Here is a 25,470-nt window from a genome sequence, read left to right as displayed (position 1 = left end):
AGTCATCCTGATGTCCTACCCAGTATTCTTTTAACCCCCAGAAGCAGAGCTGCCTAGTAGATTAAGTGACCACAGATATATGAATGAATTCAACCAAGACCAGAAGAATCGCTCAGCTGAGCCCAGCCAAAATTGTCACTCCTTAGAATCATGAACCAAATCAATAGTTAGTATTTTAAGCCAAAGTGTTTTATAGTCATTTGTTAAACAGCCTAAACTAATACAGGCCTTGTGTAAGATAGGATTTAAAAAATATAAGCAGGCAAATGAGCACAATACAAGGTGGTGTTTCCTGAGTCTGCGAAGACTAAACAGACCAACATAAAAGTACAAAGGAGTGAAAGATCGCTGAGGACTGAAGTTATTCACAGAAAAAATGATTAATTAATTCCATTATAATTATTGTAAGTTTCCTAAAGATATGAAGTATGTCTCAAATTATTTTGTCTGTTCTGAAATACCTCGCATAGTATAAGCTACAGTGTTCAATTAAAAAGTACCTATTCTGTGATTTTTTTTTTTAAGGTAGAAACTTTATCTTTTCACTTTCATGTCTCCAGCACATGGACATTGCCTAGAACATAGGAGACACTTTATTCATTCATGAATGAATAAACAAGTGAGTGGCTTCATGAATACAAAATGCATATTTATTTGTGAGTGCCTTTCCAGGGAACCCAAGGCAATCTTTATAGTTATGACAAGTGAGGAGAAAATAACAGAAACCTGGATAGTGGTAGGGCTAACCACTTCACCTAAATCCATTCTGTCATTTGTAATGGCTCCAAAGCAACCAGATGGAATATTTGTCCTTGTTGTCTTCTTGTTTCCCTTTCAGTTTCTTACCATACCTTCTTTTTTCTTATCTCTATTTTTCTGTTTCTTTGTCCTCTGTTTCTCCTGTCCTCATCATCCTTTCTAAGTTAGCAACTTTAATATACATGGTATCCATAAAGTTCATGTGTAATTTGAAATGCTGTGCAATTTAGAATTGCACATGAACTTTATAGATCTCTGCATAGTGGTGGTCAAGTTCACAGGTAGGGGAGATGGGGGTGGCAGAAGCAGGGCCTCTGTGGGAGGTGAAGTGAAGGTGAAGATTCTTTATTCTCAATTTCTTTTCTTCTCTCTCTCCCTAAAATGCCAAATAATAAGAAAACATGGGGGCAAAATAAAAAGGATTTATGTGGTATGACCACCCATGATTGATATCATCTGGGCCATTCTTCCAGATCTAAAATTGTCACCTGAGTGCAGTTTTCTGCAGTCAGTACACTGTGTGCATCGTGCCCTTCTAGAAACTAAATAACTGCATCCCTTTCCTGGTGGCATGAAGCCAGCCCTTGGGTCAGAATGTGGTAACTTTTGAAGGTAACTTGTCCTACTCACACCCCATTTGCACATTTGCATAATTTACATCTGTCCTCTCCACTTTGGCTCTGTTTCAGCTCTCCCCATTCAAGACCACTCTCTCTTATTCAGAGGCAGTCTATTTCTACCTCTTGAAACCTTCTTTCCTTCGCCTCCTGTAAGTTCTAGCGCTTACTCTGTGTTACTCATTGGACACTTGCCACACAATAAATAATCTCATGACATTTCTTATTTTAAATACAAGCTCCTAGAAGGAAAAGAAGAGTCTTTTTTTGCATGACTCATAGCACCAAGGACAGCCCTAGACATATAACAGGAGCTCGACATTCTTTTTTTGCTGAGTGAGTCTATTGAGTGCACAAACCACTAGAAAAACTGGTTTGCTGAGAAAGCCCTATATCATTAAAACAGTTACTTTTTAATAAGCACTTACTATGGACCAGATACTGAACTGGCACTTTGCACAGGCTATGCAACTTAATCCTCATGATAGCATTGCCAGGTGAGCACCACCATGACCTTCACAGTCAGCAAGCAAGGGTACAGGCATTCAAGTCCAGCCAGTCAGTCTCGAAGCAGCCATTCTTAGTCTTCCAGAAACATGAAAGTTGTAGCAACAGTTAGGCCTTCCCAACTGGGGAAACAGGAAAAGATAGAGTATTTCTCCTTCATAAAATGCTCCAAATAAATGGGGCGTATTTCATGGAAAAATGTGTTCCTTTGTGATGTCTCTGGACATTTTCAGGTCACCTGGTTATCTGTAATTACTTCATGTACATTCATTTTGTTTACCTAAAAAGGTCATAGTAAGGGCGGCGCCTGTGGCTCAAAGGAGTAGGGCGCCGGCCTCATATGCTGGAAGTGGCAGGTTCAAACCCAGCCCCAGCCAAAAACTGCAAAAAAAAAAAAAAAAAGTCATAATAATTAGAATATACATGTACTAATTACCAGTTGGTACCAGGTATCAGGCAGTATGTTAAGCACATTCAATATTTCATCTAATCTACCAACAACCCTAAATATTGGTGTTATTTCTACTGGGAAACTAAGCTCAGAGAGGTTAAGCAACTTTGCATAGTCATGGAGAGAGTGGGATTCTATCTGAATCCCAGACTCTTCTACTAAAAAATGTGTCCTCTTAAATACTAAAGGGTGGGATTTCAAATTTCTATGTGCTTAAGGATCTCCTGGGGAGCAGGTTAAATGACGATTTCCCCAGGCCCCACCTGCAGGGATTCCCTGGTTGCTGTTCTGTTCATGCTGGTGTCTAGAATCTTCCTATTTGGCAGGCTGTTCAGGACTGCACACACCATACCAATTTCCCTCCCTTCTATAAAGGCTTGAATTAGAGTATACCGCAGGCTGCTCTCAACTGTTGGTTTCAGTGGCTGGCTATGCCCCTGAGGCAGCATGCAGGTGCCTGCCATGGCCTGCCATCATGATCAGCATGTCAGATGCCCATGGCTCTTTCTTAGGAATTCTGCCATTAATGGCCCTTTTGCTGTCCTGATTTGGGTGGCCCGCCTAGAAACCTTTTTCTTCTTACCCCATAAGGTATATCCTGATCTAAATTTCCAGCTTCATCTTCCATCTCCCTGGATTCCATGCTGTCCCTAGCCCCTCTCTGAAACAGCCACACAAGCAAAAACCTGTTCCCAGTGCTCAGAGCCATAAAGCAAGCCTGTAGATCTCCACAATATCTTCATTTCTTCCTTGAAAGAAATTAATTCTTGGTTCTGAGAAAAGTATTAGTGGGGGGGAATTTACACAGTGCCCCTATAATTTCCTTTTGTTTTTCCACAGAAAGTGGAAGGATTGTTTGCAAGATTTCTATAGAACCATCGATGCTGTTGTTAATTCGATGAATTCAAACTAGAGTGTTTGCTGCCTGGCTTGCCCCCAGGGACCTCATCATTGAATTTTGAAAGAGTCCTGCCTGCTCCATTACAAGGCTCCTTTTCCCATCCTTACCTGTGCATTCTCTGGGGACCAGGGACATGGGTGGTTCATTCCCTAAGGGGGATTTATGACTGTCCCTTTCAATATTAATGTGATGCCTGGCAGATGCAACGTCGAGCAGCTCAGGTTTGTTACACATCGCAGAGTGGGCCATGACTTCCTGTGAATAACAGGAACGAGGTGTAATGTGAAGTCAGGCTGGCACCAAAGAAGGCGCACGTGTTTACTAGCATGCCCGAGACCTCTGCCCCTCTGGAGAGAGCAATCTCAATAGCAAATAATTTTGCTCAAGCAGTGAGCAGTGCAATGGCTTTGGACACTTTTATAGAGATGGCAAGACATGTTTGTATTATAGTGGTGACTGCAAAATAGTTTTTTGGTGACTGGTTTAGTGTTATCTCAAGTAATGCAGTTTCTTTAAACATGTCTAGGCCACTGCAAACTCCCATATTAGAATGCCAAGGGTGGAGAACTACCGGGCCAGATTCATCGCGCTGTGACCGTTTATTTACCCGTTCGTTCAGAAATATTTATTTTGCCTCTGTGTTGTAACAGTCACTGCTAAAGGCTAAGGCAAAGGGCATGCATAAACCAGAGCTTCCCACCCTTACGGAACTTGCAGTCTGGTGAAGGAGGCAGGGGAGTCACCATGCAACGTGCTGAATTCTGTTTATAGAACGTGCAGAGCCTGCTCTAATAGCCTAGAGAAGAGGAGAGGTCTCAACCCAAATGGCAGGTGGGAGAAGGAGGGGAGAGGTCAGGGAAAATTTGACTGGAGAGGCCACTGGCATTGAGTATTCATATGCGAAGGGTATCTGGAGAGAAGGAGGTGAGATGATAAACTAGGAGGCAGAGAGACGATTAATGGCCTCATCTTCTCCAGTTGTCAGTCAATCCTTGCCAGTTGTCCAGGTTTTACCACCTGTCAGCTAAACTTAATTGAGAGAAATCTCTCATCAAGAGGTTAATTGTGACACAGATTCCCATATCCGGGGGAAAAAATCCATCACCTGTGCAGACGCCGCCTTTTTTGGCATCTGGAACAGTCCTGTCCGTTAGCACAACGTAGACATTTGCAACTGAGTTATTTCTAGTCCCCAGGTTCTTTCCTGAATCCTTATCTTCCTTCGAATATCCTCGCTCTATATTTAAAACCTCTCTCGGCATGCCTTTCCACGTGGACTGAGGCTGTCTCCATCTCTCCCGGACCCCTATTTCCATGGCACCCCAGTCCTGAATTGAAGGTGTTCTCAAGGACAAGAGCAGAGCAGAATTCTCAGCTCTGAAAGTAAGAAATTCACCAGGCATAATTCATGACCACCTGCCCCCTGCAGTTACAGCCTCCTAGTATTTCTGTATTTCTCCAATGCCAAAAAGGACGGAGCCTCCCTTCTCTCGTTTCCACCGCTTTGACCCTGAGCCAGCCTCTCTCTGGGATCCCTCCGACTTGCAGCTCCCCCCGTGTGTGCTTCTCTTTCTGCCCAGCTTCTCCCCCCCTCCCCTCCATAACCCTGATCTCTTCTGCTCTCCCCCGTCCTCAGATGCTATATTACATGGGCGCCGTGGCTTTGGAAGTTCGGCAGGGAAGGGACCTGGCATCCGAAGGACTGTGAGCAGAGTTAGTTTCTAGAGTGAAAGTGGAAATGAATTCATGAAGGGGCCAGTGAGCAGTAGGTAAATCAAGGAAGCAGCAAATTTTATGGGAATTTATATAAAACAGTCCCAAGTCTGGGATCTTGTGGAGTCACATGAGCAAGGCCTGCTATTCGATCTCTGGGGCTAATGGCAGGGGATTTTTGTCCTGGGTGTTTATTTTTGTCATTACCCTGTGAAACCCACCGGTATAGAAGGCTCGGAACCCAAGAGAAGGCCTTTGTACAATCCTGCAGAGCAGCCAAGGGCACCCTCGGCAGCAGCACTGATTTCTATAGAACAGTCTATCCTGTTGTTTAAACCTGAGAGTGGGGCTTTTAAGATGGAGCAGGGACCATGTGTAGGGGCAGGTGTTGCTGGGAAATAAAAATTAGACAGAAATTTTTCCCAGAAAATCAGAGAGTGCTTCACCGAGGCTACCAATAGTGTTGGCAAGTTTCTTTTCTTCTCTTTTCCTTTCTTTTCCTTTGTTTTCTTTTTTATTTCTCTTTTGACATAGTCTCAGGCTAGAGTACTGAGGCATCAGTCTAACTCACAGCAACCTGAAATTCCGGGGTTCAAGTGATCCTCCTGCCTTAGCCTCCATAGTAGCTGGGACTTTAGGCGTGAGCCGCTGTACCCAGTCAATGTTGACAATCTTAGACTGTGGATACTTGTATGTAGGACACACCAGGATGTCAAAGTTTGAGCATTGTCTGGGGAGCAACTAACCTAGATTGGGCTACAGCGTCAGACAGACCTGTGTTCCAATCTAGTTCTGTACACACCAGCTATGAAACTTGAGGCTGGTTTCTTAACTCTTTTGAACACTCAGTTTCTTCAAATGAAGATGAGATTGTAGAGTCACATGCGAAGCCCTAGGGACACTGCCTGGCTGGGCATAGCTGCTTACCCAGTAGCAACTTGGTCTAGTCTAGTCTACCAGTAGCACCTAGTGGGTGCCACATCAGAACAGGGCTGAGACTCACTGGGAGTTGACTTGAATTTTAGTTTGATTTCAATGTATTGAGTAACTACCATGCACTAGGCCTGTGCTTGTGCTGAGGGCACAAAGACCAGTGTGGCAGAGGCCCTTTCTCAGGAAGGGGGGGGGTGCGAAGCCCTAGGGACACTGGGGGCGGGGGGGATGAGTTGGGGGGATCATGGTGAGCACTGTAAGGGGAGGTGCACAACACGCTTAGGAGTGTGGGCCCTGGGGAGGAGGGCAGAGAAAGCTTTATGGAAAAGGTAACAACTGAACCAGTCTGAAGCCCCCTGGAACAGCTGTGTGGAGCTGTCACCCCAGTAGTGTACTGTGTGAGTGTGAATCAGCAAGGGGATCCAGGTGGCGACTACAGTGCTGCTGCTCCAGGAAGGAATAGCCCCTCCCTCAGACAGGCTCACACAGTGAAGACCCCAACTTGCAGCTGTTTGACACTCACCTTGCCTGTCATTGACAGCCCACTGGCAGCTCTTCCCATTGAGTTCAAAACCAGCCTGAGCAAGAGTGAGACCCCATTTCTACTAAAAACAGAAAAATTAGCAGGGCATTGTAGTGCACGCCTGTGGTACTCAAGAGGCTGAGGCAGGAGGATCACTTGAGCCCAGGAGTTTGAGGTTGCAGTGGGCTATGAGGATGCCCCTGCACTCAACCTGGCATAATGAAGCAAGACTCTATCTCAAAAAAAAGAAAAGAAAAGTGAAAAGGACATGGAATGGAAGATGGACTAAAATCTGGAAGAGGTTGGGAGTGGCATATACTTAACTCAGCCTGGTCTGAGCAGATGGTCACCTTTTCTCTCCACTTTCACCACTACCAGTTCATCTATTGACTAGTTCATGCCAGAGCTTTAATGCATTTTCTAGCTGAAGTGATTATGGGCATGCATGAGCCATCATTTTGATTAGCCCAGGAAAGCCCAAAGTATGACCTCGATCAGGTCATTTCTCCCAGTCTGTTTCTCCATTTTTAAGAGTGGAATTTGGGTTTCAATAATCTCTCTGGATTCATCCAGCTCTAATGTCTAGGACTGCATGGATTTGAGTTTCAGAGAGCTTCAGGTCCCAGGGAAACACAGATCCCGAGGGAACTGTGGAAAGGATAACTAGTTCCGGGAGGATTTGACCACTAGGGGAGCCCTTGAGCAACACCACACCCATGGCAAAGAGCCAGATCCTCTTGTAGGAGTCCTAGTTTCTATTTTGCACCAAGTCACCCTGTGGTTTGGTGCAACCCTGGGGAGTGAGAGCATTTTCTTGGGTTTACAGGGTGCTTCATCTGACACTCAGTCTGGCCCTGACTCTTGTGACTTGGGTCTGTGTCCTTCAGCACCTGGCACCAGGCTTGGCACAATCTTAACTCCAAAAATGTCTATTCTGTAAGCTGAGCTGAGCTCCCTAACCTCCCAGGGAGCTAGGGGGAGACAGCAAATGGGGACAGAGTACCCTCTAGTTTTGCCTCCTGGATTTCTCTGTATTAACTACTCTTATCCATGACAGCTGATTGTTACTAGTTTTTCTCCCAGAGGTTAAACTTATTTCCCAGTCCTGTGGCCACCTCCCTCGACCCCTGCCTACTGACCACACTTCCTCTTGGCTTGGAGAGGAGCCCGGTCTTCCTCCTCACATTGCCTTCTTTGTAGCAATGGCAGGACGGAAGAAAGGGTTTGCAGTATGAGCTAACTTGTCAGAATTTACCTCCAGCTCCTTTCGTGCTTCCTAAGTTCAGGCAGGCCAGGCTCCAGAGCTGTAGCTGCTGCTGGGTGGTTGATAAAGGTGAGAGGCAAAAGTCAGCCTGGGTCAGTCTCTCAGAGGAGGCAAATCTTGGCCATTTCATGACAGGAAGGAGAATCTTCTTTCCTGAGCTGGGAAATGGAGAGGTAAAAATTCTACCCCAAGGAGAGAAAACAGTTGACGAAACCTCTTCGTTGGGGTACTTGAATTCAGAAAGGCTTAACTGCATCCAGGATGATAATCCTGTCCCCCAGCAATGATGACCAGGGCGCCCTCTCACTTGGAAAGTCCCTAACCTCTATTACACTGAAGTACCTTTTGGTAAAATTTCACATAAAATATACATCAGACTATGTTCCCGAAAGGCAGCCAGATAGAGTAAAAAGAGCATGGAATTTGAAGACATAAATTTAACTTCTGGATCTGTCATTTCTTAGCTCTGAATCTCTTGTCTGTCAAAACAAAAGAGCTATCTTAAAATCACTGTGAGGATTAAAGGAGAGCATGCACTGGTTATTTCAATAAACATTTATTGAGCACTGCTTTTATTAATCAGGAAAAATAACTCGTGCTGCCTCACTAGGTGAACCTCTAAGTCTCTATGGAGCAATATAACAGAAGTCTGAAAATTTTGATGAAAGTTGATTGGAGTCCTTCTCCATTCATTGACTCGGGGATCCAGGCTCCCCTCTATCTTGTGATGATCCCCTCTCATCACACGCTTGCCAAGGTTGCTTGTAGCAAGGGAAGGGAGACAAGGGTGACACACACCCTGCCTCTTCCGTGCCTCGGACCACAACTGACATATCACTTCTATTCACGTCCTATTCGTTAAAATATAGTCATCTGCTTCCAATTTAGCTCCGGTGGTGGTGGGGGGGGGGCTGGGGAATGTTTCCATGTTTTATATCAGGAAGAAGGAGCAGTGTGGAGAGCAAACAGCATTGTCCCTGTCACAGGCATCTTATGAACTGTTCTGGATGATGAGACCCAGAGATGAATAAGACTAAGTCACCGTCCTCCAGGGGTACACAGTCCAGAGATGCATGTGTGAACACACTTAGCTCTCAAATATAAATTCTCTAATTTTCTCACTGTTTCTCTTATCCATATTTATGACATTCTGAATATTCTGTGTTCTTCAAACTTTATTTTACGCCCATTAGTGTCAAGGGGGGTTACCCCTGACCCCTGGCATAGACAGCAAGCTTCTAGGGCAAGGTCTCCATCTTGGTCATCTGCCACGCCCCCTTGTAATCTGATGTGGTACCTGACCTGTGCAGAGCTCCTTTGCCCTGGGTATTTGTTGAATTTGCGTTTTATGTTGGTATCTCTTTGTTTCCTTCTTTATTTCTCTCTTCCTTTTGCTCATGGCTGCCTCCCCAGGGTCACCATCTTCTCTGGACAGACCACCAGAGGCCAAAAATGAAAAGACACCTGGTTTTTCAATCCAGCCCGTTTTCTAACATCTCAGGCTTGATGTCAGGCACTCAAAAGCAGAGAGGAGTCACGTCCATCCTTTCTCTCTCTTTTTTCTGCCCGACTCTATCTCCTGGGATGAAGCAAGAGCTGGCCTCTGGGAGAACTGCCCGAGCCTTGGGAAAAGACAGCTGTCAGCAGAGTTGACCGGCAGGGACATGAGAAGCCAGAAGCAAACAAGTCAAAGGGTGCAGTGACAGACACAGAGGGAGCCTGTGGTCACTCCAGGGAATGGCTCCAGGCCACCTCTCTGGAGTCCCTGCCTCTGAGGTCCCTCAGACGCCCCTCCTCAGCCCTCCAGACCCTCCAACAGAGCCCAGTGCCAGCCAGGGCGCCATGCTCTTATCATCCCAGCAGCTGGGTCCTGCCATGTTGGTGAACAATAACGGATTCCGCCTCCCGTGTTCATCATTTCCCCCGCACCTTTAATCAGGAGTGTTATCCGCTGCTCCTGCCCAGGCCGCATTTAGATTTCTTGTTTGTAGCAATAATACCCTTTTAATATGCTAAATGAGCGAGCAAATGAGCCTTCCTCCACTTGCTAGGTTTTTAAAAACATCCCTTCTTTAGTGGATGAAGGTCATTCTTTTGGCAGATTAATACTTAACTAGGAGGCCCTGTTTATTGTCTGGGGTCACTCCGGCGCTGTCACAGCATATTAAAGAGCACAGGATTGCCCACGCCAGAACAATGTGGCGAGGTGGGGGACGCGGGAGGGGCCGCCCCTTGCCCGATTCCCTTCCCTGGCTCTCATTTAAACTCCACAGCCGTTATTAATACTTTAATTTGTAGTGCATTAATGAATTCTAATCCCCATTATATGTTGAGCAAATGGGCCTTCAACAGGCTCGGTGCAACCCGAGTGAGTCCTGGCGGCGGGTTGGGCAGACACCCTCGTGGCATTAGCAGGGCAGGGAACCGGGGCGGCGGTGGGGACACTGGCCTCTGCCATCAGCACCAGCAGACGGGGGAAGAGACAATCCTGATGGCATTGTTTAAAACCTAGGCCCCACGGTGCAGGCTCTACCCTCGGACCTTCCAGACATGAGAACCAATTTTCCCCATTCCTGCTTGAAAATGTTCTTCATCTGTAAAATGGAGATAATGATAGCGCCTACCCCGGCATGCGTATTAAAGGAGGTAATGTATGTTGATGGCTGAGGGCACAGAAAACACTTAATGAGTGTTACTTATCAGGACTGTCCCCCGCCCAGCCGGGACAAGCTGGAGGCACCGGCTCGCTCACTTTCACTGAGTTCCACTGGGCACTGCCCCTTCATGCGCTTCCTGTGAATCTGACTCCTGCTTCTGAGCAGAGCCCCTGAGGGCAGGGACTCAGTCTTCCTATTTTTACCCCCTCCCCACCCATTGTTAATAACAGCACTTGTCAGAGAGCACTCCCCTTCATCAATTGCACAGACAATTAAATAAATGAGGCTTTCTGGACTGGGCTCTCCTGTTTCAGGAACTCGGGCTTTCCACCTGTCCCTGGAACATGGCTGGCTGAGGCTACAAAGCTCTTTCTGGGGTGTCTGCTTCTGACCCATCCTGAGGGCTTCGCTCAAGTCCTCCTGCTCCAGGAAGACATCCAGGGATGCCGCAGCCCCCTCCCCACCCTGAACTCTGTTCTTGTTTCCCTTGATATCAGTTTGGTGACTGTCAGGTGGCACTGTAAGCCCACAGGTAGGCATTCGGTCTCATACTTCACACATTGCTCAAAAGCCAGCTGATGTTAGCATCACATGGAAAGAGGTGACGACACACAGGGACCTGTGCTCGTTTCAGATTGTATGCGGCATGGAGACAGGGACTTCTTACATCTCCCACCCTAACCCTCTACCCGCACCTCGTTCAGTTCCAATGATAGCTTCCATTTGTAAGGCTTACGCTGGTCAGGCACTGTGTTGGACGCTTAATTAACATCATCTCCCCTTCACACTGAGACTAAGCTATAGTAGGTGCTGTCATTCCCGCTGTGCGATGAAGCAGTGGAGTTCTTAACTGCTCTAACTTTACTTCCTCACTCAGTAGTAGATGTTCCAGAATCTCAGAAGATTCTGTGATGGTAACGGGAGGTGGGGACTATGGAAGGTGATTAGGTCATAAGCATGACTCCGTCTTGAGTGGGACTAGTGCCTTCATAAGGAGACACAGGAGAGCTTCCTCTCCCTCTGCCCTTTGCCATGTGAAGACAGAACAAGGCAGCCACTTGCAACCAGGAAGATTCTTGCCAGACAGACTCTGCCGGTGCAGTTGACCTTGGGGTTCCCAGCCTTCCCAGGAAAAAAATAAATGTTCGTTCTTCAAGCCACCTAGTCAATGGTATCTTTGTTACAACAGCAGCCCAAACTGATTAAGACAAAACTTAAAAGTTCTTTAGAACAAACACTTAGGTTTGAGGTGCCTCGAACTCAGAGAAGTTTAGGATTGTCCAAGATCATGCTGTAACACTTCGGATCCTCAAAGCCAATCGTTCCTCAGTCTACCACACCCTGAAAGTTCCCCTACTGAAGGAATGAATGGACCCAACTGGAGAGAGGCTGATGCCAGGCCCTGGGTGGGTGAGCCAGGGTTGGTCTTGCAAGGCCAAGCCCTCCTGCCTCAGGGCCATGAGCAGTTGAGTGAGGATCTGGTCAGGACTGCTCTGTGCTCTACACTTCCTGGGAGATAATCTCCTTTATAAAATCTTTACACAGGCTCAGCTCAATTTAGCAATGCCTACTAAGTCCCTGCTTGGAGGGCAAAAATCTCCTAGCTGAAAACACAGACTCCAGTCTCATCCCAGTGAGTGGCCATTCATTTGTGAGTTGTCCCCTTGATGTCCTGACCTGTACCGTGAGGGTGCTATGATGGTTGGAATGCTGAGAGGAAGCCCATGTGCCTTCCTGACCTCACTGTCCCCAACTCATCTGTGGCTGCCGGCTGCCCCCGCTACCAAGGCCATACAGACAGCCTCTCCCCTTAAACGCCACACACACGCCGTCCCTCCTCCTCCTTGTGTCTTCTCAGGATCCAGTAAACTCTCCTGATGCCTGTGCTCCTGATGCGTCAGGCACTGGCCCCAGCCTCCAGCCCATGGAAAACAATGAGCATCTCCTTCTGTGATGGGAGTGTTGTCAGACTCAGGGTCACCTGACAAACAGCATTCTTGTTCCTCTCTGCCACCCAGCCCACACAGCACGGCGTGTTTTATCATTTTTACAGGCAGAAATGTAATTCATATGAAATTCAGTGAACCAAAAATCAAAAGACAGAGGAAGAGGCCATGATAGAGGAGGGCTGGGCCACAGAAAGGGGCTCTCTTCTCTTTCTCTTCCTCAAAGCACCAAGCTGGCCCTGGCCTCCACACTCTTCTTTTTTAGAGATAAAGTCTTGCTTTGTCCCCCAGGCTGGAGTGCTGTCATGCAATTATAACTCACTGCAACCTCCAACTTGTAGGCTCAAACAATCCTCCTGGCTCAGCCTCCCAAGTCACTGTTACTACAGGCACCCACCACAACACCAGGCAACATTATTTTTCATAGTGATGGTATCTCGCTGTACTGCCCAGATTGGTCTCAAACTCCTTGTCTCAAGTGATCCTCCAGCCTTGGTCCCCCAGCATTCAGAGATTGCAGGCCTGAGCCACCATCTCAACCATTCTGCACTCCTCATGTGTTCTCAGAGGTGGCCTTCCCTCTGGAAGAGGTGCTTGTCCCATTGGTTGTATGGGCATGGGGGGAGGTGGGCAGGGGGGTGTAATTATGTGTGAGTGATATGTGTAGGGGGTCATGGGAGAATCTGTATGAATGGGCCTATGTGAATTACGTGTGTGCAGGTGAGTAAACGTGTGCATATGTGAGTGGAGGTTAGCTGTGTGTGCTTCTCAGGGAGGGGCTGGGAAATTGCAGGCATTTGAATATCTGTGCATCTGGGATGTGACATGAGCTCTTGAGTGTATTTGAACAGTGCGATGTACAAGTGCATTGTCGTGTTTGAGAATTTGGGTATGTGTGTGAAGGGGGTGTGGGTATGCGTGTTTGAATGAGTAGGGAGTCTATGGAAATGGTGTGTGTATGAGCAAGACGGTCATAACCAAAGTGTTAATTTGGGGGGTGTCTATAAACTGTAAGTTTATGAACGTGTTTGTACAGTGCAGGGACTTGTGTTACCAATTGGGGGTGTACGTGAATGGCTTGTGTGTAAAAAGGGGAGACATGAGTGCTGTGGTTATGTGCATGACTGAACAGTAAGTGGAGTGTATGCTCGTGAGTGGGGGTTCAGGGGCATCAGCGACTAAGTAGGTGACTGGTATGTATATTGAAGATGACCTGAGGCCTGGCTATATCTATGAATATGAACACCTGTGCCGTGACCTGTGAATTTGGCTTCTAGGGGCCCGAGAGAACCGTTTGTTAAATTTAGGAATTTTGCAAGCTAGTTGTTAAACTCATTCACTATGAAAAGTCAAATTGTATATATTTACAATTTTAAAAATTACCCCCAAATAAAGGTAACAGATAATAAAAAGTTCCTGGTTACATCCCATTTTGCTTCCATCACTGTCCTGAGGTTTTTTACAGCTGTTGTGTCTTTGTGGTGGAAACTTTATGCCGTGATGTGTCGCTGCTCCTCTCCTCACAACTTCCTGTTCAGCGACATTGTATTAGTAATTTGAAATTGGTCACACCAGGAGGATTTACCTTATAGAAATTAGCAAACATTCAGCTGGGCACCTATAGTTCAAGCTGCTAAGGCGCCAGCCACATACACCAGAGCTGGCAGGTTCGAATCCAGCCCGGGCCTGCCAAACAATGGCAACTACAACCAAAAAGTAGCCAGGCATTGTAGCAGGTGCCTGTAGTCCAACTACTCAGGAAGCTGAGGCAAGAGACTTGCTTAAGCCCAGGAATTGGAGATTGCTGTGAGCTGTGATGCTACAGAACTTTACAGAGGGCAACAGCTTAAGGCTCCGTCTCAAAAAAAAAAAAAAAGAAAGAAAGAAAGAAAAGAAATTCACAAATATTACAAATCAGGACCTATTTTTCCTGCAGAGCTTGTTGCTCTAGGGGAAATCCTGATGGGGTTTCATCCTGGTATTCATTTATCACAGGCCTGTATGGCTGGAGAGTGATCCAGCGTTTTTGTATAGACTTTTAATATGTCCCCATCTGCCAGGAAAGATGCTATCAAATTCTTCCAGAAGGCAGCCACTGTCGAGGGCTTGAAGACTCTGGACAAGATGCAGCTCTTCACTCTTTTCACGGGGCTTCCTCAAAAGCCATCCCAGCCTCGCACCCACCAGCACACGAGTGTGCGCGAGTGTTTTTTGTGTGTATATGAGTGAGGGTGTTGGTTGGATATTGTTGAAGTGGGATTTAGAAATGTGTGTGAGGGCTAAGTGTTTGCAACAAATGAATATATACGTGTTTTACAAGTACATCTGCTGAGTAAGTAAAGATGATTGTTACCCTGGGATGTATGAATCTTTCAACATGTGCAGAGAGAAAATGCCGAGAGTCCACAAAAAGAATGTAGCAAAAAGGCTCCATCTTTTTTTCACTAACTTCTATATGAACGTAGGTAACAATACACAGTGGGATTAATGGTGTCTTTGCTTTTATTATCAATAGAAATCACAGCTATTTTCATGTTATCTTACAGTTCTTGCAGATATACCAAAATATCATGCGTAGTCACTACCCTGCTAATAAGATCCATCCTTGGATATTATTAAAAGCTTTAGTAAGAAAACACATTTATTACCAATCCTCAGACTCACTTGAAAAACATTTTGAAAACTGAAATTTTAACGTAATTTTGTTCCGTCGCAATTCTACATAGTATGTGTTTTATTTTACACATTTAAAAACAGTTTTCTGAAGGAGGGCTCACGGATTTCATCAGACTGCCAAAGAGGTGGATAGCACAAAAAGAATTCGATGAGATATTACACGTAAGAATGGTTGATAGAGGGATGAGGAGGGTACGAGTGTGTGTGTGTGTGTATGTGTGTGTGTGTGCGTGTACACGTGGTTATGACTTGGGACATGGCAGCATAAGTGACCTGTAGGCTATTAGGCTATTGGGAGTGGTGGGTGAATGAGAACAGAGACCTATTGATTCGGGTAAGCAGCTTCCTCTTTTCTCCCTAGAGAGACACAGGGAGACATGAAGTGGGAGAGGATCCCATCAAGAGTGGGTGACATGTGGAATTCTAAACATTTTTCTTCTAAGTCAGACTTACTGCAAAGTCCTATTCATACAATTCTTGTTAGTTGAAAACAAGTTTACTTTCTGAATCCTGGCTTCCTTGCTGAGTTCGGATGGGGTGACATTTTACACCTGATTCAGGAAAACCCTCGCCTTGTCCCTGCAGACAGCTTCACATCACTCTGGACACAGGCACTTTGACCTCACTGTTGACTTCTTATTATAGTTGTCTTTCTCCAGACAGGTGAAAACCCTCTCTGACATGCTGCCACTTACCCCTTTTTGGCTTAGCTAAATATACCCCAATTTCCACCCGCTGGCCTTGCAAATGCCCCCAGACTTTCTTCCAAATGACATGACCCTGGGCCATCTCCACAGCTCTGCTTTCTGGCTGGGGTGTTCTCCAGCTAGGATCAGCAGGACACGGCTTTCAGATTCTCCCAGGGAATAGTTTTGTCAGTAAAAGGCAGAAGGAAAAGAAGGCGACAAAGGAAGAGAAGGGACTGAGGTTGCATTCTGGGACTTTCCACTCAAAGGGTCCAAGCTAAGGTGACCAGATTTTAACACTGGTAAAGCGGGACACCATTGGGGGAGGGCGGGGCCTGGGGGGCAGGGCCTGACAACAATGCAAACTTTGATAAGCAGTTCTCGATAATCACTTCTCAGCAAGTATTTGTTACTATTAAAGTTGAACATTATAAAATTAACAAAAATTAATATAAAACGCATATCCTGGAGAAATAGCCACATGGCAGCCAAAAACCATATATTCCCTTCCTGTTCTCCCATGTTCCCTAGCTTGTCGTGCATTCTTTCCAAAAATCGGGGCTTTTCAAAAACGACACAGGACACAGGACAAATTGTTAAGAATCAGGACTGTCCTGCCAAAAGCGGACATCTGGTCACTTTACCCTGGGGGGGGGGCTACTTGTTTGTTCCAGACAGTTTGGCTCCTTCTGAGCTAATTGTCCTTGCCTAGAAGCAAGGGAGGAAGCCAGTCTCCTTCTGATACCCATTCCACTTGGGTGACCTTGCCCAGGAGGGGAGTAGGGAATTTACATTAGCCTTTTCATTTCCAAATGAAGTTACATTAACCTTTTCATTCCCAAATGGAGTTACATTAACCTTTTCAGGAGCCGAAAACATATATCCCCTTCCCATTCTCCTGCTGTTCCCTAGCTTGTCATGCATTCTTTCCAAAAATCAGGACTTTTTAAAAATGCCTCAGGACAAGGGGCAAATTGTTAAAAATCGGGACTGTCCCACCAAAAGCGGGATGTCTGGTCACCTTAGTCCAAGCCCAGAGTGAGGTCTCCCCAGCCAGCTTTAAAAAAATTTAGTTTCTGACACTGTTTGTCACTGGTCTCCATGGCTGAAGGGATGTCCAGAGCTCTCCTTCTCTGGATTTCCAATACACCCCATTTCTTTTTCTAGGTAAGATGCTCTCAAATTCTTCCAAAGGATAGCCAGGGGACATGCCTCTAAACAAGATGAAGCTGTTCGCCTTTTCAAAGCAGGTCTCATAAGGCTTCCTCAAAAGCTGTTCTAACCCCAAATCCCTCCTGCTGCAGCTTAAGCCTCTTGATCGTCCCTTGGAGGAGACAGAGCCAAGCTGTGTGATCTTGCAGTTGGGGAGACAGCAGCCAGTCTCTTTTGAAACAAGCCAGGATGCCATGCTGCCCAAAAGTGGCACTGGGGCATGACCCTGAGAGTTCTCTAAAACCTAAGATTGTCATGCTCACCTGAGTGGGGGGAGGGAAGGAAGTGATCACTGAACAGATGCACAATTTGTCTACAAACTCTTGCCTCTGTGTTTATGCCCTGTATAGGAATGGATATCAGATGGTTCCCAGGACTGTGAGCCAGTGTGGGTAAGGATGGCAGAGGCAGTCAAGTGCTCAGCACAACTCCAGCCCCCTTGGCATGATCTTATGTAGGATTCATAACCAGAAATGAAACCAGAAGGGACCTCACACACTGACCATGACAAGAAGGAATCACACTATTCTCTACTGCATACAAAATTCCACCCAGAAGCACAAGTTAGCCTTGTCCTCCAAGTCTGCTCAGGTAGCAGCCTGGGGAGATCAGAGAATGGGCTGGTCTGATAAGGTCTTATGCAGCCTTTCAGTCTGTGCCACCCACACAAGGCTCGTAAACTACTAGTTGGTCACTTATAGCCAGGCCTATGTCCTGAATTTGGGTACCCCGCTCAGGGATGAGCTGGAGAAAGCCCCACTGCTGATGCCTGAGTGAGTCAGGTGCTGCTGGTTAGAGTTGTCCTCTCTGCCCTTGTTCTGAAAAACTCCTTTTATAAAATCTGGTGAATTCCTTGCCAATCCTAACTCAGGAGTGAGAGAGCAGATCTTGCTGAGTAGTGCTCATTGGAAGTCTGACATTCAGGGAAACAGGAGATAAGGCTCCTCGGTTTCTGAGATTCTGCTTTGTGTGGATGGAACAGGGAATGGGTGTGAGAGAGGTAAGGATGCTCCAGGACCGGAGCTCGGCTACCTGGGGCTGTGCTGTCTAAATTTGTGCATTTGTATTTGTGTTCACAACTTGGCATTTTGAATATGAGATTCCCCAAGCGTTCACACGCATCCGTCCTTCTCAGGACTAGGTAGCCTCTGAAACCGCCTTCAGATGAACTCCAGCTGCACACAGCTGGTTGCATTCATCACTTTGGAGGAGACCAGATCTCAGCAGAGGTCACAGGTGGAGGGTGAAACGTTTCCTGTTACAGATTTCTCCAGGTCTGGAATCAAGTCAGCTCCTACATCAAGGCAAGAAGAGTTCCTCTACCTCCCACCCTCTCGCTGTCCCTTTCTTGCTTACAAAGCAGCAAGTCACCTAGTTAAGAACATTGGCTAACAGCTTCCAACACCAAGATCATGTAGTGTTTGGATCGCTTTGGTGAATGACCTGGGCTTTCCAAGTTTTAGCTTCCTCTCTTCTACATTGTCTCACGGGAATGACAACAATACTTGTGTCATGTAGTTGTTACGAAAACTGTGATAGGCCAAGTACAACAATCCACCCAGAACCTGTACCTATTGTCACCCTGGTGGTGTGGTTACTGCCACCCCCGATTCCCCTGGACCTCAATACTTTGTCCTACGGACTCTGTGGGATTCCTCTAGGACTTCCCTCCATTCTCCAAATCCATATACTTTGGGGGGAAATTTGTAAAGATAAAAGTAGCCAAGGATAGCTTCCTCATTGCCACTCTCTGGGAATAGGTTACAGTGTGTTCTGCTGTCACCTGGGTGATCAGGACGCTGAGCAGTCACTCCGGCTTTCAGTGGCTTCTTGGAACCCCCTCAGAATGCCACCAGAGCAAGGGCAGCGAGGTGGAGAAGGCCAGGCAGCACTGAAGTTGGAGAATGCTGACTACAGGACCACAAAGATGCTCATACGGGGTAAAAAGTTATGGTCCATGCAGGCTGAGCAGCTCTAAAGTCTCAGGAGAGGGGGCTGCTGTAGTTCACGGGAGTGGGAGGCTCCTGCTATTTGTAATGCTGCAAGGTGAGGGGTGGACAGAATGCTTCCAATCTGAACTTGGAAATTACCATTGTTGTTGGTCAGAGTGTCCAAATATCAGTATGTCTTTGCCTAAATCTTTGCATGGTCTCCCCTCAAGTTTTTCTCTTAAATTGCTTCTTCTTCCACCGAAGCTTCCTTGTAGACATAAACCCTCTTTTCCAGGCTATCAAAAACATGAAGAATCCCGATTCTGAGAAGTTTATTTCCTGTCGGATTATTTACTGGCCCTTGTCGGTGGCCCTGAGTTCCCGAGAAACATCTCTCACTCCAAGCCTCTTTGGGATCATGTGAGAACATCCTTAAAGCTGACATCAGCCCCTGCTGAGTGTTTTTGACCTTGTCTGAAAAGAAATGTCAAACAAATCTCTCTCAACTCACACATAATTTGATGGGGGTGAAGAAACCCTACAACATAATCCCCCTCGCTGACCTGGTGGACGTCACTCTCGCTGCAGCAAAGCTGGCCTTGCTAGGGTGTGAGCAGAGGCCCCTGGGGATTGCCTCTCACTCTTAGTACCTGGGCTATCTCCAAGAAGTGCATTCAGAGAAAAACAAGGTCCCCAAATCTCCATCTCCTAGCCACTGGAAAACAGGACCTGATTGGTTAAAAAAAAAAAAAAAAGTTCTCACCTAAAACAAAGAGAAGCCACTTGAAGTGTAAGAACCAGGCACCAAACTGGAGTGAGGGAGTAAGAGGCTTTGAGGCCTCAAAGAAGTAATTTTTGTTCCAAAAAAGAAGCAGTACTTTACACATTTGTGGAGACTCTTCTGGAATTCTTTATCTGGTGGGTTGGCTCACGTTGAAAATTTAAAATGTTGCAGAAGTCAGCAAATTGTACAAGGTCATTAAGCAGAATCGTTTATAAACTTGCCTTTATTTAAGATAGACTATGTGCCAGGCATCTTACAAGAATAGTACTTAATATTCTTTTGTTTGATTTTATTTCCTCAACGAGTCTGTGAGTTAGGAGCTATTGCTACTCCCATTTCATGGATGAGGCAGAGGCAAGTTAAGGAACACATCTCACTGCATGCAGACCTGGGAGTCACACTTACATCCATCCAATTCCGAAACCTGGGATCCTCTAACTAGTCTACGTTGTCTTTCTAAGGCAGATGAGCATATGTGGACATGGAGCAATTGCTCACCTTTGTTGGTTGGTTTCAGCTAAAAGGGCAAGATCGCCATTCAATTATGCCTTTGCATTCCTTTAGCAAGTATTTATGGAATGACTTACCTGTTAGGCTCTGTGTCCTTGGTCACAACACATCTCCTTGGTCTATGGTTTAAAATTGGGCCCTAGGCTAATATCTAAAATAAGGAAATGCTTTGATTCCATGGCGATATCAAGGCAGTTGAAAGATGAATACAGAGAGCCAGAAGACCTTGTACCCTAGACTTATTTCTGTCCACTGAATTATTTCAAATTGTATCATCAGTATATTTTCCAATCAGTGTTGCACCCCACCTCCCCAAGTGGATTCTGGCATGGTTGGTGTGTGTTTCAGTGGCTGAGGATTGCTTACAGCTAGGTGTCCCAAAGCCCTCTTGTGGATAGAAAGGTCATTTGCATATAAATGCATCAATTCATCCTTTGTAAAGTAAGGAGCTTGAGCTATCATGACCCCAGCAAGGCCAATCAGTAGCTCTGTCCATGCATCAGAACCCAGCAACCCCACTGTCTTTTTTTCTTCTGAATCATTCTCAGCAGCCTGTGTGCTGTGATTTCTCCCATAATAAAATGGAACAACTTCCTTTGACCCCACTCTTCTGCAGTTCCCTCCCTTTCTCTCCTTTCAGAGCATACTGTGAGACGTTATCTATCCTCACTTTCTCCCATTTCTTACGTCCCATCCTCGGTTTAACCCCTCCAATCAGGCGTTTCTCCTCTCACCCCTCCACCACGCCTCTTGTCACAATCACCCTAAACACAACCGTCTTTCCTTAGTCCTGTACCATTTAGCCTGTCCACAGCAACGTTTGGCCCAGTAGATCACTCCTCCTTGAAAACACTTCTTCACTTGGCTCCCGGGCTACCATATTCACGAGTTTTCCTTTGACCTTTTTGGTTTCTTTGTCTAATGCGTCTAATTGGTTGATTCCTCTCCCTCCACCCCACCTCTAAGTGTTGGATTTCACCAGAGCTACTGAGAGCCTTCCCTTTTCCATGGCCTTGGGGAGCACATCCAGGCTGTGGCTTCCCCCGGCACCCAATGTGTTCTTCCCCCGGCACTCCACTCCGCATATTCATCTGTGCTTACTTGACCTACTGGATCTTTAAGACCCATCACAACATCAGTGTGTCCAACACAAGCACCTGCCCTCCGACATTGTGGCAACTCCCAGAGAACGCCAACTCCGTTCTTCCAGTTTTTCCAGCTCAAAGTCTTACTTTTTTTTTCTCTCACTCATCCTATTTGAGCCCCCAAAATGTTCCCTCAGTTCTACCTTTGAAATATACGTAGAATTCCTTCCCTTCTCCCCACCCCTATTGTCACCTCCTGGCTCCCAGCCTCTATCACCTCTCGCCTGAATTATTCTAATAGCCTCTTCCTGTTTTCCTCTGCCCTTGGTCCCTGATCCTGTTTTCAACACAGCAGTCGCTCTCATCCTGCTGAAAGTCCCTGGTGCTTTCCGGGTCCCTCAGAGTAAAAGCTCAGGTCCTCACGTTGACCCTCTGGGCCCAACCTGATCTGGCTTCCCCAGCCCTCCGTGACCCTGTTCCCTTCTACCACCTGCTTGTTAATCCTGCTCCAGCCACACCGATGTCCTTGCTGCTTCTTAAACACTCTGAGCACGTTTCTGCCTCAGGGCCTTTGCATTTGCTCTTCTCCCTCCCGTGTAAAATACTTCCCCAAGGCATCTATGTGGCCAGCTCCCTCACTTCCTTTTAAGGGCTTTATCAATTGTCACATTTTTTGTAAGATTCTTTTTCTTTTTTTTCAAACAACCATCTCAAATGTATCCCCCACCTTCCAAATGCTATAACCTCCATTCATTCCTTCCTATATTTTTTCCCCAGATGACTTACTGCCCCCGAATACTCTATATTTTATTTACTTACATGTCCCTCTATATTCATTCATGTATTTTGTTTCTTGTCAGTCTCCCCGATAGACTCTACACCAAATGAGGGCAGGGATTTGGAACGGTTCTAGATGAATACTTGGTATACTCTATATGCTGAAAAAGTATTGGATGAACACATTGGATATTTGGAAAAGGAAGATGAGCTTAGACCAGAGAAACTGCCTATTTCACACCAGAAACTTGAGAAACACCAAAATGTGTAGAAACCACTTCTAAAATCTTAACCCAGGAAAGTTACTTACTATTAAGCTATATCCAAGGACTCTGAATCTTGTCCGTAAAGTGCTTAATAAAGTAAAATACTTGCTATTCTCTTCTGGGAACTGGGAGGGGAAAATTGCAAATATTGCAAAAGGTAAAAAAGCCTGTGATAAATTAACTAGGATATTGCTTATTGTGCTTTAATAATATCAGCAATAATAAAACACAAGGCAGACCTGGAGTCACGTGCCATTAGGGGCTTTCATCAACCTGGGATTTTTCTGGAGGCAGCTTAGTTCTGCTTCCTCTTCTGCGGAAGCGTGGGCGAGCGTTCAGGGGCTAACCCTTCTTGGCAGCTCACATAGGAAGCCCAAGAGAAGGTTCCAGAGCATGAGGTCGCACCCAGGATGGGAACTGATTTCTCTTCTCCGGGGTGAGGTTCACACCCAGCAATAGGCAAGTTTGTCAAGCAGATTTGAGAAGTGGGTGCTGATTGTGAGGACTCACTGGGTCAGCCAGGAGGACAGTCTGCGGGGAGGTAGGAGTACGGGTGATGAGAAAAAGGAAACTAGATGTTTAGTGTTCAGAGAGTTCAGGGGTGCAGAAGGACGCTAGCACCCAGACTTTGGACTTTAAGCCACCCCACTACCCCCATGCTTTGTGCTGACAGTCAGCAAAGGCAGGACTTTTGTTAGACTTGCTGTCCACCTGTCCACACAGAAGTCCTATTTCTGCACACACAGGATCTGGCTTGATGCTGATCGTTAGCCCCCATCCAAGATACCGCCCTGTTCTTTTACTTTGTTCTTGCCAGCTACCTGTGACTCCCCCATTCCCACCGGGGGCCATATAGGATTTCAGGCCAGATTTTCGATTTTTATCTTCCAGCTTCTGCCTCCTGAACTTGGGACATCCTCCCCTCTCTAGCCACAGACCCCAAATCCCCCGAGGGAGAGGAGAAGGAAGTCCAGGCCAGATGACTTTCCAGCAGGGCTCTGTGTGCACACCTCTGGCAAGGAGAGTATGTAACTCGGGCAGCCAGGTCACCTTATCTTAGCAGCATCTCCTTGTTCTGTGTCTAATTCAACAAACTCCATGGCAACGCAGGGCCTGCTCAGCTTACCCGACCTTCCCCACCTCCCTGTTAACATCTCTCTCACTCAGCTGAAGTGGTGTGAGCCTCCTTCCCTCCCTACCCTCCTGTGATCTCTCCAGGACAAGACAACAGAGCTGGGGGCCTAACACAGCCACACACAAACCCTCCCCCTTCCCTCCCCCTCCTAAGACAAAGACATAAACCATCCGGCTAGCCCACTCCCTGAGAAGTTTGTACCAAAAGACCCTACCTTTCCTGTGGCAAGTGTCCACCCCCTACAGCCCCATGCAAAAGGGGTCTCTACTACCCCCCACTCCTGGTACAGATGCCATCTTTACACTGCCCTGGCGGGTCACTCTCCACTTTTAATAAACCTGGCCTGAACATCCGCTGTGTAGCCCCCTCTCTGGGTGCCATCCTTTATACCAGGGGTCCTCAAACTTTTTAAACAGGGGGCCAGTTCACTGTCCCTCAGACCATTGGAGGGCCAGACTGTGGGCCTGGGACAAGTCGGCTGCTAAGCAGGACAGGCAGCCGCGGCAAAAACACCGAGCCGGCCAGATAAATGTCCTAGGCGGGCTGCATGTGGCCTGAGGGCCGTAGTTTGAGACGCCTGTTTTATACATTTCAAACAGGGCAGCAGAACTAGAGAGGAGAAATTCAAGCCTGTAGGGTGGGGATATGCGGTGGGGGTGGGAGGTGGGGGCATGAGTCTCTGCTCTTAGAGGACCCTGTTCCAAAAGGCTGTGGTTCAAGGGAAAACAGTGAGTGGTTGTTGACAGCTTACATTCCGTAAGACTCTGATCATCACACATGTTCTGAGATTGTTTGTTTAAGTTTAGGGCCAACTGGCATGGTGGGTCCATGTTCACGCCCCCGGGGACACCGACAGCTGTGTATGAGAATACATCCTTTGTCCTTCCTGACCCACAACCCAGTTGGACACTTAATATATGGAATTTAGGATCTTCTTCTCCCAAACCCAGGCTCCCCAAGGCATGGAAAATACCTGTAAAGTGCTGACTGAAAGGTAGCAATCAACCATTTCGTAGGCCCACTAGTTTTTATGCTCAGCTTTTTAATCATTATTCTTTTTTTGAAGGAATATTCTTTTCATTGTGTTCTTTTTCTTTTTATTTCATATTCAGAAGAGCTTTAGACAGTTCGGGAAGCATTTTCCCGTAAAGTGTCCCATTTGAATCTCACAGAAGTCCTGCCAGGCAGGCAGTAAAGGTGTTAGGGATGGCGTGTGCTCCTCAAGACAGTCACACCTGAGTGCCAGAGGATGGAGGACTCGGGTGGTGTCTTGATGTAATCCCAGGTCCTCTGGCCCCAAGTCCAAGGCTTTCTCGCCAGCTAGTTCCACCTCCCTCACTGTGTTCCAGGCTGGGTTTGACCTGCACGATGCGGGCGTGTGTGCAGTAAAGGGGCGCAGGATGACAGGACCCTGCAGGGCCATGCACACTTCTCAATTGATGTCAAGGACTGGTGGCACCACCACGTCCCTGCTCCTTTCTCTTGAACAGAATCGATCTCTCCTGCCTCTGTTCTCCTGTACCATGTAATTCAAAAGTGCTGGGAAAACACTTATAAGATTGTAGTACAGATTGGTGTAAAAGGATGGCTCGGCCGAGACTAGAATATGACAACTTTGAGGGTAAGCAACACTCCCCTGGAGGTCTTCCCGGTGCTCTGAGCAGAGAAAATCCCTCTATCACGAAACGTTCAGGGACTGTGTTACAGAGATCAGGCAGCATCCTGTGATTTCCCCGGGGACCCAGAGGCTCCATGGGAAATAATCTGAACTTGACTTTATTGGGAATTCAGACCTTCATAGGCATATCTGATGGACCAAACAGGGAGGGGACCCAAAGAAAGAAGAGAGAATAGAAACCTATAGAAAGAAATCTCTGTGAGTGGATTAATGAGGCTGGATGAGCTGGGTTCACCTGGAAGGGAACAGGGGACCCCAGGGTCCTGCGAGGCTGCTCTGGAAGCCATCTGCACCGTCTCACTCTTTACCTCTTCTAGTGAAGCTCGGAGCCCTGCAGGAGAAGGGAGGAGACAGGGGCCTTGTGTGATTATATATCCCAGCTCCTCTGCTGTGGCCCTAAAAGAGGGTCCCTTTCCCCACCAGCTATGGAGAGAGTCATCAGTGGAGTCTGGCTGGCAG

This window comes from Otolemur garnettii, unplaced genomic scaffold, assembly GCF_000181295.1.
Source record: "Otolemur garnettii isolate 467f Iridium unplaced genomic scaffold, OtoGar3 scaffold00086, whole genome shotgun sequence".
NCBI lineage: Eukaryota > Metazoa > Chordata > Mammalia > Primates > Galagidae > Otolemur > Otolemur garnettii.
The sequence above is the reverse complement of the archived record's forward strand: the minus strand, read 5'-3'. Positions refer to the sequence as shown.